The following is a 17,260-nucleotide window of genomic DNA, read 5'->3' as shown; positions in this document are numbered from 1 at the left end:
TCTCTGGCTTCTCTCCTATTCTCATAGGGAAAGCCTTCCTACCCCCACCTCTTAATATCCCTCCTGATCCAGAACCACATTGCCCCATCAAGGATTTTGCTTCTGCATGTGACCCTTTTGTCTCCTGATTCTTACATCTATTATTTCAATCAGCCATAGTCTGCTGAAACGTCACCCATTTCTATAGAAGTCTTCCTAAGACTCTTAGTGCTTCTTTCCTACCATAATATTTGTCTCCCGTTTTATTGCAAAAGTTCTTGAAACTTATCTATGTGATTATTTCCCCATCTCCCCACTTCCAATGTTTCCTTATGCACACCTTATAGATGCTTTTGTTCTTTCCAGTTCTAGTCTGTGAACGTCATCTACGGCCTCCATTCCACACATTTCAGGAATCGTTTCTCAGTCCTGCATGTCTTCCTTCCCCTCAGAAGTTTAACACCATTGATCCTACCCTTCTTTTGGGACCACTCTATCAATCTTTCCAGGAATTTTCCCTTCTCTCCCAGCATTTCTCCTACCTCTGCCTCTTCCCTCCTACAGGTACAAAGTTCTTCCTCTTCCAACTGTTTTTTTGTCTTGATAAAGAATTCATCTAATTAATTAAGCAAACTAGGATTTTTTTCTTGACTCTTTTCCTTTGATCACATTACATCTAGTCAAATAAGCTATGTTATCATTGTGAAGTTCAAGCTTCAAAATAATTTCCTACTGCAGTCTGTTTCATCACTTTCATCTCTATCAGCCCACCTCAGCAAGCCTCATCTGCAGTTTACACCAAAGAGTTCTATTTATTTCCAAACGGTCAATTACCCAACTTGACTGTTTAAAAATTATATTACCTTTCTGTGTTTTCCAGTTGATTGCTACCACTTTTACTCTGTAAGAATCGGATGCTTTTAAAATTTTTTTTTGAGACAGAGTCTTGCTGTTTCCCAGGCTGGAGTGGCGGGGCAAGCTCTCAGCTCACTGCAACCTCCACCTCCTAGGTTCAAGAGATTCTACTGCCTCAGCCTCCCGAATAGCTGGGATTACATGTGTGTGCCACCACACCCAGCTAATTTTTTGTATTTTTAGTAGAGTCGGGGTTTCACTAAGTTGGCCAGCCTTGTCTCAAACTCCTGACCTTGTGAACCACCTGCCTCATACTCCCAAAGTGCTGGGATTACAGATGTGAGCCACTGCACCCAGCTGCTAATTTTTACCTATGCTAAAGGGCTCTGTATTGCCCCCTAACTCTCCGTGTAATTGGGGGATGCTCTACACCTAATTCATTCTGCTATGGCCACACTGGTCATTGTTGTCTTTTTATGGTGGGGTAGGGAAGCAGTATGCTTAGATTTTCTGTTAATGAAAATAAATATTTTTGCACAAATGCAAGTTTGATTTTGTTACACTGATGACGTCGTGCTTAAGTGAAGGCATTAGGGTACTCATTGCTCAAATAACAAACACGGTATTTATGAATACCTCACTATACAATCCCTCTGCCTCCCATACTCCCAAGTATTCATTATCTATCATTTCACTCTCTACATCCACGCAAACATGTTCTTAGCAACCACTTACCAGTGAGAACATATTATATTTGATTTTCTATATCTAGCCTGTTTTGCTTAAGAAAATGACTCCCATTTCCATGCATATTGTCACAATATGTGTGATTTTATTCTCTCTTTCTGACTGAGTAGTATGGTATTGTATATATATAATTGCATTTTAATCCAACCAATCATTGATGGATACATTGTAGATTCAGTATCTTTGTTACTGTGAATGTTGCTACAGTAAACATACAGATAAAGGTATATATTTGATACATTGACTACTTTTCCTTTGAGGAGATATCCAGTAGTAGGATTGCTCAATGGAAATGTAGTTCTAGCTTTAGTTCTTTGAGAAATCTTACTGTTTTCCACAGAAGCTGTACTAATTTACATTCCCACCAAGGGTGTGTAAGAGTTCTTTCTCCATATGCTTGCCAACAGCTGTTATTTTTCACCCTTTTATTCACAGTCATTCTGACTGAGGTAAGATGGTATCTCATTGTGGTTTTCATTCACATTACTCTGACATTTAGTGATGTTGCACATGTTTTCATTTACTGTTGTCCATTTGTATGTCTTCTTTTGAAACACATCTATTCATGTCCTCTGTCTATTTTTAATTGATTTTTGTTTTTGTCGTTGAGTAGTTTGAGTTCCTTGTATACTCTGCATATTAGTTCCCTGTAGGATGCATAGTTTACAAATATTTTCCCTCTGCAGTTTGTCTGTTGACACTGTTGATTTATTTTGTTTGTAGAATATTTTAGATAAATTAAGTGCCATTTGTCCAATTTGGTATTTGTTGCCTGTGGTTTTCAGGTGTGACCTTCACACTTAAATGATTACCTGAGTGGATATAGGATTCTAGTTTGATTGTTACTTTTACATGGAGTTTTTAAACCCCTCTTCCACCACAGCAGCAAGGAACCATCTTGGAAGCAACGAGAAGCCCTCACCAAACACTGAATCTGTTGATGCCTTAATCTTGGACTTCCTGGCCTACAGAACATTGGGGAAGAAATTTCTGTTCTTTAATCATGACCCAGTCTACAGTCTTGTTAGAACAGTAGAAATGGACTAACACACAACCCCATCTGATTAGTAAACATACATCTAAAAACCAAAACAAAATGAAACAACAGCAAAACAACAGGGTTGGACTGTCTTCTGACCTCTGTTTATCCATTTAGTTTCTGATTCTCTATATCTTCCAAATTGGACAAATGACAATTTATCTAAAATATTCTACAAACAAAATAAATCAACAGTGTCAACAGACAACCTGCAGAGGGAAAATATTTGTAAACGATGCATCCTACAGGGAACTAATATGCAGAGTATACTAGGAACTCAAACTACTCAACAACAACATCAAAAATCAATTAAAAATTTACATTCCCACCAAGGGTGTGTAAGAGTTCCTTCTCCATATCCTTGCCAACAGCTGTTATTTTTCACTCTTTTATTCACAGTCTTTCTGAGTGAGGTAAGATGAGATCTCATTGTGGTTTTCATTCAGATTCCTCTGACGATTAGTGATGTTGAACATTTCTATGACTGCTTTTCCAAAGTGGTATCTTCAAGATCTTTGCTATCTGTAAGATTTAATTAGATATAAGTTGACGTAGGCCTTTTTCATTTATTGTGTTGGGCACTCTGTATTTCAAGAAGGTCTCCCATGCTGGGCCCTGCAGTTGAGAGTGGGCCCCACACAAATACCAAAATCAAAGGCATTGTTCATTCCTTTTATCCTCATTAGTGTATATTTTAAAAGTTCAGCCACAAATAAAACATAGAAATTATAGGAGCAGGCACAGGCTGAGCTAACTGCTCTTCCAGGCCTGCTGGGGCAGGGGAAGAATTTGAAAAAACAATAAATTCACTGTTTCTACTCAAAGAGAATCAATTGAATTAGAGTAAGTGGTACTTTATCAAATCCTGGATGACTATCTTCACACACACTACTGAAAAAAATAGTTGAGAAGAGTAAGGTTACGTATCCTGTCTGTGGGAGGAAAACATGGGTGTCCCAAAGATGTTCACATTCTAAGGAGTATATTTTGTGTAACGATTAAAGGAAAGACATGACTGGAGAATTCTGTGTACATGTGTATAGGATTTAGGAAGAAACGTATTTATTCAGGAAAAGAGTGTTTATTATCTCATCTTTAAGGTTTCAGGGCAAGTTCTACCTTACCCATTTCCTATCACTTACACCTGAGTTTCTTTTGTGGACCTGGTTTCTTCTGACTTTCTTGGAAGTAAACAAATATAAAAGTAAATAGCAAGAAAGAGGTGGAGTACAGTAAGCAGGAATATAGGCTCCGAGAACTGATTGCCATCTATACCACTTATTATTATTTTAACAACTTTGGCGTGTGCCTCACTCAGCTCACCTATAAACCTGAGATGACAGTTAACAGTATTCTTACTTAATAAGCTGGTTCTGAAGATTGAATGGCATATAGTAAATGCTTAAGAAATATTTTTACTATAATCAGCCATGGCTACATTATGTTCATAGACTATGAATACCCTAAAATTGGGAAATATGTGTTTCTAAGAGAAAACATAATACCAAAATATATGAACCAGTGTCATAATTATGTAACCAGGATTCCACGAATTCATATGAACCCTTCCCAGACCAAAGGGACTTCATGAATTTACTCGATCACATCACAAGTCCATCCACTCTGTTAATGTTCATCTCTCCTGGGACACAACCCTCTTGTGTTACAGTCAAGCTAATTCAAGATGAAGTTGAGGAAGATTCTGCTTTCTGTCCAATTCAAAGAATCTCCCTCTTTTCAATAAAGAGAAAGTCATGTGAGTATGAAGGAGCTGACATATGAAATTCAAATCTGATTACCAGTGGAACAAAAAACTATGGTGGATGTGACGCACAAATGTGATATGGTCTAATTTTCATCTGTAAAAGGTCACCCTGGCTATTGTCGGGGGAGCTGATATGCGATGTAAAAAGAATGTCACTAAGACCTGCTGAAGTCTATTAACATCCTGCTGGAGAGAGAATCATGGCATGAGTCACAGCCCTGTAGTAGAGAATATGCAAGTGTTTATATTGCCATGTATTTAGAGGTGAGTCCACTGGATTTGCTCATGGCCCAGGGTTCGGTGAGAGAAAGGCAGACATGATTCCAATATATCCGAACAACAAAATGAAACTGCTGTCGCGGACTGAGAAGACATCGGGCAGTGTTATGGGCTGAATTCTGTTTTTCCTTATTCATATGCTGAAAGCCTTCACTCCCAGTTTCTCAGAATATGACCACATTTGGAGGCCAGAACTGAAATGTGTGGATTCACTTAAAATGAGACCGTTACGGGGGCACATAGTCCCATCTGATAGATGTCGTTATAAAAAGAGAACATTTGCATGCACAGAGAGACACCAAATATCCACATGCACCAAGGTAACCCCTTTCTGAGGACATAGGAAGAAGGCAGATGTCTAGAGGTTGAGGAAACAGGCCTCAGAAACACTGACCCTGTTGACACCATGATCACAATGAAACTGAAAAAGTGAATTTCTGTTATTTAAGGCACTACTCTGTGGTAATTGCTTAGGTAAGCATAACAAAATATTTTAGGGGAGAGAGGTTTTAAGATGTTGAAATCAAGAATGCTCCTTGAGACATGTTAAGTTTGCAGGCATTTTAGAATGCAAGTGAATTACTGAGGGCTTTGACTCATCTACAGGTGCCTGAGCTGTTGCTAGATTATGGCTCTAGCTTTAACCACTCTATCTCTGACTTTCAAATATTTGACAAAATTCCGTTCTTATTGGTTCTCATGAGTTTATAGCTGGTATTTATTCTCTTCTGATACATCCATCTCTTTCATCCACTGCAAGCACTGGAAAAGGTCAGGAAAAGGACTGAGCTGATGGGTATTTAAAAGCATCTCCTGCTGTCTTCCTGTATTCACCAGACAGGGAGAGTGAGGCACATCTGCCCTGCATTTCCCTGTGTTCCTTCTCTGTGACCTTCCTTTCCTACTTAAAGGGCTACCATAAGCTATGTAGGCTGGACTCCACATCTTGCATCCATTGCAAAACAGTGTCTGGTGAAACCGGATACAGATGATCCCAATGACAAAAATACATAGTATGCCCCAGCAACAACTCTCTGCTTCATTAATGCACATGAAGCACAGTTACAACTCTTTCATTTTCCACACATACGGAGAATATTTGAAAAGAGTCACTATATCCCTCCCTCCAAAATCATCCCTACTTACTTCAGGGAAAAAAGAGAAAAACCGAGAATCTGCCTAGTCACCTGGAAATCACAAAAGTATCTATAGCAAACTTTATTGTATTAGGAAATCTTTCTATAATACATTGGGTCTTAAAAAGATGATGAAAAATGGCTATTATATTTAAACAGCTATGCCTGGATTCCAACATTTTTTGAACCAAAATGAACTCAGACTGTATTGTTACAACATGTGTGAACAGGATTTACCTGGAAGCATCAAGAAGTCTAAGACAGTATTTTGAAAAAGCCTCTATAAGAGCATCATGTACTTGGATCAAACTATAGTGACTACAGACACCCAATTTGTGGTGAAGCCTGGGTAGAAGAATAGTGTAATAATTGGTGCTTTACAAAAAGTGTAAGAGGATAGCGGTGAAGAAAATCAGGAGCTCACAGATAGATAACTCATTTTAAGCAAGGATGAGATGATTTCGAACATAAAGCCTACAGCAGCTGACCACTCATATTAACTTGCAAGGAGAAAATTCATCTTGTTGATACCATAATAGAAGAGGATTGGTGATTAACAGTACAAACAATAGCCAACACTGCACACTTCTCCATTGGTTCAGCTTACATGATTCTAACTGGATAACGAAAGACAAGGAAACATTTCCACCCAATGGATGTCCAAACTCTTGCACCAAGATCAGCTACAAACAAGAGCTTAAGTTTCCTCAAAATTCAAAAAATGGTATCAAGTTACTGAAGCATTTGTCCAAAAATTGTAACAGGAATTGAAACATGGCTTTATCTGTACAATCTGAAACCAAAACACAATCAAAGCAATGGCTACAGAGAGGTGTAAGTGGTTCAGTTAAGGCAAGATTGGATGGGCAAAGGGCAAAAGTCAGGGCCAAAGTTTATTTTTAAATCTCTCGGTGTTTTGCTTGTTGACTTTTTGGAGGGTCAAAGAATGACAGTAACTGCTTATAATAAGAATGTACTCAGAAAGGTAGGTGAAGCATAAGTAGAAAAATTCTTGGGAGAGCTTCATCAGAGTCCCTCACCACAGCAATGCTCCTGGTCATTTACCTCATGGAACAAGGAAAATTGTTTGAGAGTTCTGATAGAACCATATTACAGTTTTAGTTTGGCTTCTTTGAACTTCTTTTACTTTGTTTGTTTTTTATTTTTTTATTTTTGTATTTTTATTATTAGCATCTCCTTTATATGAATCAAGAAACAGAGACTTACAAGAAACTGGGTAGTTCTTTCAGCGTTGCACAACGAGGATGTTTCAGTAGTAGAAGTTCGTCACTTCTTTAACTCCTATCAATTACCACTTTACTGACATCCACATATTGTCTAAAAATGCTTTCACTATTCCAAACCCCTCATTAGACGCTGTGCTATTCGGAAGCATGCAGCATAACAATGTGTCTTTTTCCAATATGGGCAATACTGTCCAGTACTTGACAGGCACTCATTGAGGGCTAAACCATTGAATCACCAGATGAATGAATGAGTACCTCATATGGCCCCCTTTCTAGTAACACCTTTGACTATTGATTCATTTCTTACTAAATACCCAGCACAGTGTCACACCGTGTGAAATAAATGATACAACAATCAATTACATGCTTACTCCTACGTGGTACAACAGCCAGCCTGCTGCCATCTGGATGCTTGTTACAAATCCAAATTCCTGGGTTCCATCCCAGACTTGCTGAATTTGAATCTCATATATACTGAAGCTTGAAAAGCATCCCACAATACGTTGACAGTCAACTTGTAAAAACAAGTCAATGGATTTAAAAATATCACTTTCAAGAAACAGTGCTTCTTACAACTATTCTACAATATTTTTCCTGTGCAATCTCTCTTAGATTGCTCAAAACTAAAATTTTGAGGAAATGACAAAATAAGAACATGTAAGTGAAAGTTCAAAACTGAGGAAAAGAGAGAGCTAGTTTTGTGGGTCTGGAAACACAAAAACAAAAGCATCTCTGGGAATATGTGGTCATGAAAAGCACTAATAATTAGAGCAAATCAGACACAGATCAACTAATGATATGGCAGTCATAAATCAAATGTCCTTATGTAACTATGGTTATACGGAAATGAAGATACTTATTCCCAACATTATTCCCAACAGTGGATAAAGCAAGTCTTAATTGCCATCATGTTACACTTCATTATTATTATTATTATTTTTTATTATTATACTTTAAGTTCTAGGGTACATGTTCACAATGTGCAGGTTTGTTACATATGTATACATGTGCTATGTTGGTGTGCTGCACCCATCAACTCGTCAGCACCCATCAACTCGTCATTTACATCAGGTCTGTTTTATCAGAGACTAGGATTGCAACCCCTGCTTTTTTTAGTGCTATAAATTTCCCTCTACACACTGCTTTAAATGTGTCCCAGAGATTCTAGTATGTTGTATCTTTGTTCTCACTGGTTTCAAAGAACATCTTTATTTCTGCTTTCATTTCGTTATGTACCCAGTAGTCATTCAGGAGCAGGTTGTTCAGTTTCCATGTAGTTGAGTGGTTTTGATTGAGTTTTTTAGCCCTGAGTTCTAGTTTGATTGCACTGCGGTCTGAGAGACAGTTTGTTATAATTTCTGTTCTTGTACATTTGCTGAGGAGTGGTTTACTTCCAATAATGTGGTCAATTTCGGAATAAGTGTGATGTGGTGCTGAGAAGAATGTATATTCTGTTGATTTGGGGTGGAGAGTTCTGTAGACGTCTATTAGGTCTGCTTGGTGCAGAGTTGAGTTCAATTCCTGGATATCCTTGTTAACTTTCTGTCTCATTGATCTGTCTAATGTTGACAGTGGAGTGTTGAAGTCTCCCATTATTATTGTATGGGAGTCTAAATCTCTTTGTAAGTCTCGAATTACTTGCTTTATGAATCTGGGTGCTCCTGTATTGGGTGCATATATATTTAGGATAGTTAGCTCTTCCTGTTGAAATGATCACTTTGCCGTTATTTAATGGCCTTCTTTGTCTCTTTTGATCTTTGATGGTTTAAAGTCTGTTTTATCAGAGACTAGGATTGCAATTCCTGCTTTTTTTTTGTTCTCCATTTGCTTGGTAGATCTTCCTCCATCCCTTTATTTTGAGCCTATGTGTGTCTCTGCATGTGATAAGGGTCTCCTGAATACAGCAAACTGATGGGTTTTGACTCTTTATCCAATTTGCCAGTCTGTGTCTTTTAATTGGACCATTTAGTCCATTTATATTTAAGGTTAATATTGTTATGTGTGAACTTGATCCTGTCATTATGATATTAGCTGGTTATTTTGCTCCTTAGTTGATGCAGTTTCTTCCTAGCATCGATGGTCTTTACATTTTGGCATGTTTTTGCAATGGCTGGTACCGGTTGTTCCTTTCCATGTTTAGTGCTTCCTTCAGGGTCTCTTGTAGGGCAGGCCTGGTGGTGACAAAATCTCTAAGCATTTGCTTGTCTTTAAAGGATTTTATTTCTCCTTCACTTATGAAACTTAGTTTGGCTGGATATGAAATTCTGGGTTTAAAATTCTTTACTTTAAAAATGTTGAATATTGGCCCCCACTCTCTTCTGGCTTGTAGAGTTTCTTGTGAGAGATCTGCTGTTAGTCTGATGGGCTTCCCTTTGTGGGTAACCCGACCTTTCTCTCTGGCTGCCTTTAACAGTTTTTCCTTCATTTCTACTTTGGTGAATCTGACAATTATGTGCCTTGGAGTTACTCTTCTCGAGGAGTATCTTTGTGGCATTCTCTGTATTTCCTGAATTTGAGTGTTGGCCTGCCTTACTAGGTTGGGGAAGTTCTCCTGGATGATATCCTGAAGAGTGTTTTCTAATTTGGTTCCATTTTCCCCCTCACTTTCAGGCACCCCAATCAGACATAGATTTGGTCTTTTCACACAATCCCATACTTCTCGAAGGCTTTGTTCATTTCTTTTTCCTCTTTTTTCTTTAGACCTCTCTTCTCACTTCTTTTCATTCATTTGATCCTCAATTGCTGATACTCTTTCTTCCAGTTGATCAAGTCAGTTACTGAAGCTTGTGCATTTGTCACTTATTTCTTGTGTTATGGTTTTTATCTCTGTCAGTTCATTTATGACCTTCTCTGCATTGATTATTCTATTTATCCATTCTTCCATTCTTTTTTCAAGATTTTTCGTTTCTTTGCACTGGGTACGTAATTTCTTCTTTAGGTCTGAGAAGTTTGATGGACTGAAGCCTTCTTCTCTCAACTCGTCAAAGTCATTCTCCATTCAGCTTTGATCCGTTGCTGGCGATGAACTGCATTCCTTTGGAGGGGGAGATGCGCTCTTCTTTTTTGAATTTCCAGCTTTTCTGCCCTGCTTTTTCCCCATCTTTGTGGTTTTATCTGCCTCTGGTCTTTGATGATGGTGATGTACTGATGGGGTTTTGGTGTGGGTGTCCTTCCTGTTTGTTAGTTTTCCTTCCAGCAGTCAGGACCCTCAGCTGTAGGTCTGTTGGAGATTGCTTGAGGTCCACTCCAGACCCTGTTTGCCTGGGTATCAGCATCAGAGGCTGCAGAAGATAGAATATTGCTGAACAGTGAGTGTACCTGTGTGATTCTTGCTTTGGAAACTTCGTCTCAGGGGTGTACCCTGCCGTGTGAGGTGTGGGGTGTGGGTCTGCACCTGGTGGGGGATGTCTCCCAGTTAGGCTACTCAGGGGTCAGGGACCCACTTGAGCAGGCAGTCTGTCCATTCTCAGATCTCAACCTCCGTGTTGGGAGATCCACTGCTCTCTTCAAAGCTGTCAGACAGGGTCATTTGCATCTGCAGAGGTTTCTGCTGCTTTTTGTTTAGTTGTGCCCTGTCCCCAGAGGTGGAGTCTACAGAGACAGGTAGGCCTCCTTGAGCTGCTGTGGGCTCCACCCAGCTCGACCTTCCCAGCAGCTTTGTTTACCTACTTAAGCCTCAGCAATGGTGGGCGCCCCTCCCCCAGCCTCACTGCTGCCTTGCAGTTAGATGGTAGACTGCTGTGCTAGCAATGAGGGAGGCTCCGTGGGCATGGGACCCTCCCAGCCAGGTGTGGGATATAATCTCCTGGTGTGCCATTTGCTAAGACCATTGGTAAAGCGCAGTATTGGGGTGGGAGTTACCCAATTTTTCAGGTGTTGTGTGTTTCAGTTCCCTTGGCTAGGAAAAGAGATTCCCTTCACCCTTGCACTTTCCCTGGAGGCGATGCCACCTGCTGCTTCAGCTCTGGCTGGTCCCGCTGCAGCAGCTGACCAGCACCGATTTTCCTGCACTCCCTAGTGAGATGAACCCAGTACCTCAGTTGAAAATGCAGAAATCGGCTGGGCACGGTGGCTCAAGCCTGTAATCCCAGCACTTTGGGAGGCCGAGACAGGCAGATCACGAGGTCAGGAGATCAAGACCATCCTGGCTAACACGGTGAAACCCCATCTCTACTAAAAAATACAAAAAACTAGCTGGGTGAGGTGGAGGGTGCCTGTAGTCCCAGCTACTTGGGAGGCTGAGGCAGGAGAAGGGCATGAATCCAGGAGGTGGAGCTTGCAGTGAGCTGAGATCGCGCCACCGCACTCCAGCCTGGGTGACAGAGCCAGACTCCGTCTCAAAAAAAAAAAATTGCAGAAATCACCCGTCTTCTGTGTGGCTGGCGCTGGGAGCTGGAGACTGGAGCTGTTCCTATTCAGCCATCTTGCTCCACCCTCCTGAACTTCTTTTTGTTTCTTGTGTTTTCATGATGGTATATATCGTCCGTTTGCTTCAAGGTATAGAATTACCTTAAGGATTTTTTGTTGAGCAGGTCTAGTGGTGATGCATACTCTCAGCTTTTATTTCCATAAAGTTGAAATAACAACTTTATTGCTATTTCATTTTGAACGTGTCCTTTGCTGGAGATAGTATTTGTGACAGGAAGAATGTTTTTCTTTGAACCCTTTGAATATATAATTTCATTTTGTCCTGGCCTGTACTGTTTCATCTGTGAATATCACTCCTAATCTGATGAGGCTTCCCTAGTACATTTCTTGATGCTTTCATCTTACTGTTTTTAGAATTTTCCCTTTGTTTTTGTCTATTGACATTTTGACTCTTATGTGTCTTGGAGAAGTCCTTTTGGGGTTGTGTCAATTTGGATATGTTTGAGGTCCTGTATTTAGGTGTTCCAGTCTCTTGCTAGCCCTGACAAATTTTTCCTAATATTTTGTTTAAATATTTTTCCTTGCCCTTTCCCATTTCTTCTCCTTTTGGAATACTCAAAATCAAACATCTGATCGCTCCATGGTGCCTTGGGAAACACTGGCTAAATCGGACGCTGTATTAGGGGACATAACTTTTGATTTATTTGTCAGAACAAATGGAAAATTTCAGAAAGTCAGGGTGGAGATTGGTCTGACAGTTGTAGATGAAAAGAGAAATTTTTATATCATATGGATAGCTATCAGGTTTCTGCCTAAGACATCTCCAGTGTCCTGGCCCCAGAGTTGGTATTACTTTGTCAGTGGTTGGGGCTGTTCAAGGAGGTAATGCTCACTAGCCTAAAGTGAAGTGTCTTTAGTCTCAGCTTACTACCATTTTAGCAATGTCAGGAGGGTGTTTTGCAACACTTAATTATTCATTTCAATGTTCACAGAGAAATATAATCACAACTTCTTTATATGTGATAGAAAGCAACAGAAATCTTCCTCATATTTTTATAAAGTTGTATGAGAAAGAGGTAAGCAGATATCTTTAAAAGAGGGATTGTTTTCAAATGATTAATGACAGAGTCACTTCTCTTTAGTTGAACACATAGGTTTCCTCTCAGAGCAGGGTCTTCTCTTCTGCTTAAGGACATCAATAATAAATTCTAGCAAACATTTCTTACCGCAGTTGTTGAGTTTTAGATTCACGTGTTTACATTTTTCACATCTTGGAATTTGGAATGTGTGGCAGATCATACCTTCCACAAACATCCAAAAGATTGTCTCTCACCTCATGCTTTCTGATGACAATGGGAACTTGATATCCTTCCTGCCATTGGTGACATCTGATTCCTCCCTCTTGAACCTCAGTGGATCAGTGTAACTATTTTGACTAATAGAGCATGTAAGAAATGATGCTTAGTAACTTTTGAGTCTATATCATAAAAATGCCATGTAATTCTAACTTGTTCTCTCAGGAACCTGTCCACATGTTGTGAGGAAGCCCATGCTGTGAGATAGAGATGTAAAATTAGTTTGTAAAATTATTGGATATTGAATTATCTCCAAACAACTTTTAATGACTACTTTTAGTCATTGATCGATTTGCTTCAGAATCATACAATAAATTTCCATACATATATGGGTATATAGGTAAAGATGTAATAACCATTCCATCATACCTAGAATAGTAGTAGCTGTTTTACATTATTCACCCTTTTGTCCTTACAATAGCCCTTTGATAATTCCTTGCATTATGTTTACTCCTCAGATGAAGAATCAAAAGGTCAATATGATTGACTGATCTTTTCCATCATATAGCTGATAAATATTGATATATATTATTCTGCCAGGTTAAATTTATTACTGAGTAATTAATTTTTAAAGCTGTAAAGGGAATTGAGTACTTGATTTTTCTTTCCTGCTATTTCATTGTTGTTATGTAGAAATGCTACTGATTTTTGCATATTGATAATTTATCCTTCAATGCTACTGAATCTGCTTTTTAGTTCTAAGAGTTTTTTGGTGGAGTTTAGATTTTTCTTTTCTATGTTCAGAATAATTATTTTAACTTTTCTTTTAAGTTCAGGGGTACAAGTGCACGTTTGTTACATAGGTAAACTTGTATCACAGGGGTTTGTTGTACAGATTATTTCATCACCCAGGTATTAAGCCTAGTACCATTAGTTATCTTTCTTGATCCTCTTCCTCCCTCCCTCCACCCTCCAAAAGCCCCAGTGTGTGTTTCTTAAATATAAGAGCATGACACAAAAAAATTCCGTGTTCATGAATAGGAAGAATCAATATTGTAAAAATGACCATACCGCCCAAAGTAATTGACAGATTCAATGCTATTCCCATCAAGCTACCATTGACTTTCTTCACAGAATTAGAAAAAACTACTTTAAGCTTCATATGGAACCAAAAAAGAGTGCATATAGCCGAGACAATCCTACGCAAAAAACAAGGTAGTGGATATCACGGTACCTGACTTCAAACTATGCTACAACGCTACAGTAACCAAAACAGCATGATACTGGTCCCAAAACATATGCATAGACCAATGGAACAGAACGGAATCCTCAGAAATGACACATCACATATGCAACTATCTGATCTTCAACAAACCTGACAAAAACTAGCAATGGGGAATGGATTCCCTATTGAAGAAATGGTGCTGGGAAAAGTGGCTAGCCATATGCAGAAAACTGAAACTGGATCCCTTCCTTACATCTTATACAAAAATTAACTCAAGAAGGATTAAAGACATACATGTAAGACCGAAAACTGGAAAACCATAGAAGAAAACCAAGGCAATACCATTCAACACATATGCATGGGGAAAGACTTCATGACTCAAACACCAAAGCAACTGCAACACAAGCTAAAATTGACAAATGGAATCTAATTAAACCAAAGAGCTTTTCTGGGCATTTATCTGCTAAAGTTTTGGCTGTCTCCAAAGTGTCTCAGAAGTTGACGTTATCATTCTAAGTGATATAACTTAGGAATGGAAAGCCAAACATCGTATGTTCTCAGTCATAAATGGGAGCTAATCTATGAGGATGCAAAGGCATAAGAATGACACAATGGACTTTGGGAACTCAGAGGGAAATGCTGAGAAGGGGGTGATGATCTTAGTTATTTCTTGCCTTCTGCTAGCTTTTGAATGTGTTTGCTCTTGCTTCTCTAGTTCTTTTAATTGTGATGTGGGGGTGTCGATTTTAGATCTTTCCTGCTTTCTCTTGTGGGCATATAGTGCTATAAATTTCCCTTTACACATTGTTTTAAATGTGTCCCAGAGATTCCGGTACTTTGTATATTTATTCTCATTGGTTTCAAGGAACACCTTTATTTCTGCCTTCATATCCTTATGTACCCAGTAGTCATTCAGGAGTAGGTTGTTCAGTTTCCATGTAGTTGTGTGGTTTTGAGTGAGTTTCTTAACCCTGAATTCTAATTTCATTGCGTCTATAGTCTGAGAGACAGTTTGTTATGATTTCTGTTCTTTTACATTTGCTGAGGAGTGCTTTACTTCCAACTATGTGGTGAAGTTTGCAATAAGTGCGATGTGGTGCTGAGAAGAATGTATATTCTGTTGATTTGGATCAGAGCAGAACTGAAGGACAAAGAGACACAAAAAACCCTTCAAAAAATCAATGAACCCAGGAAGTGGCAGTGGTCTAGTCTTAGTAAATGTGACAAAAGCAAATATCATGCCAACAGTGTTTTTGGATGTTCAAGGTATTTTGGTTGTTAACTTTCTGGAGGGTCAAAGAATGGTAACAACACTTATGAGAGAGTCTGAAGTTTGGAGAGAGTTAGCCAAATCTTTAGCAGAAAAATGGATGAGATTGGATGCCTAGTGCTTTTTCATCAAATGTCTGGTAAAATTTCCCTTGTTTCATGAGAGGAATGAGTAGGAGCATTGCTGTGATGGACAAGGACCCTCTGCTGAAGTTTTTCTGGGCATTTATCTGCTAAAATTTTGGCTGTCTCCAAAGTGTCTCAGAAGTTGATGTTATCATTCTAAGTGATGTAACTTAGGAATGGAAAGCCAAACATCATATGTTCTCAGTCATAAATGGAAGCTAATCTATGAGGATGCAAATGCATAAGAATGACACAATGGACTTTGGGAACTCAGGGAAATGTTGAGAAGGGGGTGATTAAAAAAAGACTACAAATTGGGTGCAGTGTATACGCCCCAGGGGGTGGGTGCACAAAAATCTCACAAATCACCACTAAGAAAGTTATTCATGTTACCAAACACCATCTGTTCCCCAACCTACGGAAGCAAAAAAAGCCAAGAAAGAAAGTAAAAAGACAAGAAAAAAATAAAAAGAAAAGAAAAAAAAGAATATCACTGGTCATCCAATTTACAGTACTGATGCAGTATCTTTGGACTTCTTTTTTTTTTCCAAGATTAAAATATCTTTAACGTGTATGCTCTTTTGTTCAGTTAATAATGTTAAAATATTGCATTTATATGGTTAAATTCCCAGGACCCTCAATTCTTTATATTCTTTCATATTGTAATTACATTCTTTCACAAACTGTTTGACATTTCTTGTATTTCAAACCCACCTGGAAGAGCAGGAGTAGATTCTAATGTGTACAACACAGGATCCTCTCATCCAAATGATCAAATGGCCTGTATGTGTATATATATAGATATAATCCTGTAAGGTGTAAAGCTGAAAGTGAATCTGATCAAACATTCTAATAAAGGGGCAGAAGAAGGAAAAATTCTTAAAGACATGAAATAGGATGGATCATTCAAGAACTTGTGTTCATTCTGCTCATTTCTAGAAACCTCTGGTAGTTTTTGTGGCCAACTTTGTTTTAACCTCTCCATGATTATTATTAATAGAATACATTAAGACACCTGTATCCTACAACACCAAGACTTTTCTGACTAGAGCCAGATCCAAAGAATATTGGACAATCTGTGTGGATCTGACCAGGATGAAGGCCAACTTTCAGTCAGCCATGAATTGCCAGGTTTGTGTTGTCTTCACACAACTCAAAGTTCCAAAGTAATAATCTGTATAAAATAAAATATTTAGCAAAATACTATAGGCATGGTTATAAAAAAATCTACAGCCAACCTCTTGTTCCTTAGAATATGACTGTGTTTGGAAAACAGCTCTAAGAAGAGGTGATTAAGCCAAAATGAGGGAGTTTCAGTGGAAGTAAATCCAGTAAGATGAGAACCCTTAGAAGAAGTGGAAATTCCTTATAAAAACTGGAAATTTGCACACAGAGAGACACAGGAAGTACATAGGCACAGACGCAGTCACATGAGAGGACCCAGCAAGAAGGCAGATATCTAGATCCCAAACAGACAGGGCCCAGAAGAACTGAACGTGCTCACACCTTCCTTGTGGAACTTGAGCATCCAGAAGTGTTGAAAAGTAATATCTGTTGGTTAAGAATATTAGTATGTGATATTTTGTTTGGAGAGGTATAACGAAGACATTCAGGGGGAGCAGGTTTTAGGAGGTAGAAATCAAGAGTCCTGCTTGGCCCATGGTAAGTTTACATTATTTTAAATGGCAAGTGGATTGCTGCGGTCCTTGACTCATGGACAAGTGCCTAAGCTCTTGTTGCAGTCCTGCTTCTTGCTTTGACCTCACCCTAAGTGACACTCTCTCCTTCAGTTCTTTGTTGACCTCTGTTGGCAATTTAAAAGGGCATGCACAAAATTTGTCAATGCTAATATGCCACCCAAGAAAAATGCATGTAGCATGGATTAAGGAAGTACATACAGCATCTACATTGACAGAGTTTTGTAATTAGA

General features: G+C 38.8%; 1 long non-coding RNA gene across 1 annotated transcript in view; it reads right to left on the bottom strand.

Annotated features, from left to right (window-relative positions):
- Positions 1-17,260, bottom strand: part of LOC144332680 (uncharacterized) — a 249,614-nt gene that overhangs the window by 117,340 nt on the left and 115,014 nt on the right. The window lies entirely within an intron of this gene.

The sequence above is a fragment of the Macaca mulatta genome, chromosome 11, assembly GCF_049350105.2.
Source record: "Macaca mulatta isolate MMU2019108-1 chromosome 11, T2T-MMU8v2.0, whole genome shotgun sequence".
NCBI lineage: Eukaryota > Metazoa > Chordata > Mammalia > Primates > Cercopithecidae > Macaca > Macaca mulatta.
The sequence above is the reverse complement of the archived record's forward strand: the minus strand, read 5'-3'. Positions and strand labels throughout refer to the sequence as shown.